At 43.2% G+C, this 988-nt stretch overlaps 1 pseudogene; it reads right to left on the reverse strand.

Moving 5' to 3' along the window:
• LOC102495189 (heterogeneous nuclear ribonucleoprotein A1-like) overlaps positions 1 to 238 on the reverse strand; it is a 1,257-nt pseudogene extending 1,019 nt beyond the window's left edge.
• Between the last annotated feature and the right edge of the window lie 750 nt (positions 239 to 988).

Genomic DNA, 988 nt, shown 5'->3' on the forward strand with positions numbered 1-988 from the left:
TGGTGTTTGGATCTCGCATTACCACGCAGTCTGTGTGTGTTCCCCATTGCTCAAAATAGCTCCTCAGGCTCTCATCGGTTGTTTCAAAGCTCAACCCTCCAATAAAGAGTTTCTGCAGCTGTTCCAGCTCTTTGGGAGCTCAGGACTTAAGACATGACGGCAGTGAGAAGAGAGAGTTCAACGATGCTTCCCCAGCGTTGTCCATAGGCAGAAAAGCAACAATGAACTCTTCTTTCATATTTCAAAAAATTTGTGAGCACTTCCTGATTGGCTAGAAATAGACAAACTAGCTGTAGTCCTGAGGGCAGTGTCCAACTCAAGGACAATGATTAAGACTCCTGGTGGCACAAAACTCATGCTGGCATCACTTTTTAAAGTTTGTTTTCACCATCTCCTTAGACGAAATTATTTTTCACATTTTTTTTTTTCTTGTCAGGGTCCATTCTGACACCCGGAGTATACCCATTTGCTTAGCTGGAAGCTTTGACTGTTTTCTAATAAACTTTGTTTACTATCCTTTCCCTTTGTCCACATTTCTAATTCTTTGTGACCATCAGATAAGAACCTGCCCAGGTGTTGTATCTGAACACCTAGCACTTCATAGCATGGATGGTACTCTGTATCTCATTAAGTTTATCAGTCTGTGGAGTCTTTGCAGACAGAGTGTTCCTATGGCAACTATGTTTGTGGGGTGTCTTGGTGTCTTAAAGTGAATGAAGCCTCTGGTTCCCTCCTGCATTTCTTTGGCCTGCCTAGCACTCCTGGGTAAGTTACTTCTTTTCTTTTAAGATTTCTGCTATGGGGCACAAATACTTGCCTCAGAGATACAGAGATGGGCAGGGTAGGTGAGGAGGAAGGAGAAATCATCCCCCCTCCCCAGGGTGATGGACATGCCAAAATCCCTTCTTCTCCATTTTCCTCTTGGGATTTTGGGTACACATGAACATGCTCTGGATGTAATTATTAAGCCACTGGATTTAGTATTGAA

The sequence above is a fragment of the Tupaia chinensis genome, unplaced genomic scaffold (genome assembly GCF_000334495.1).
Source record: "Tupaia chinensis unplaced genomic scaffold, TupChi_1.0 Scaffold000352_1, whole genome shotgun sequence".
NCBI classification, from domain to species: Eukaryota; Metazoa; Chordata; class Mammalia; order Scandentia; family Tupaiidae; genus Tupaia; species Tupaia belangeri.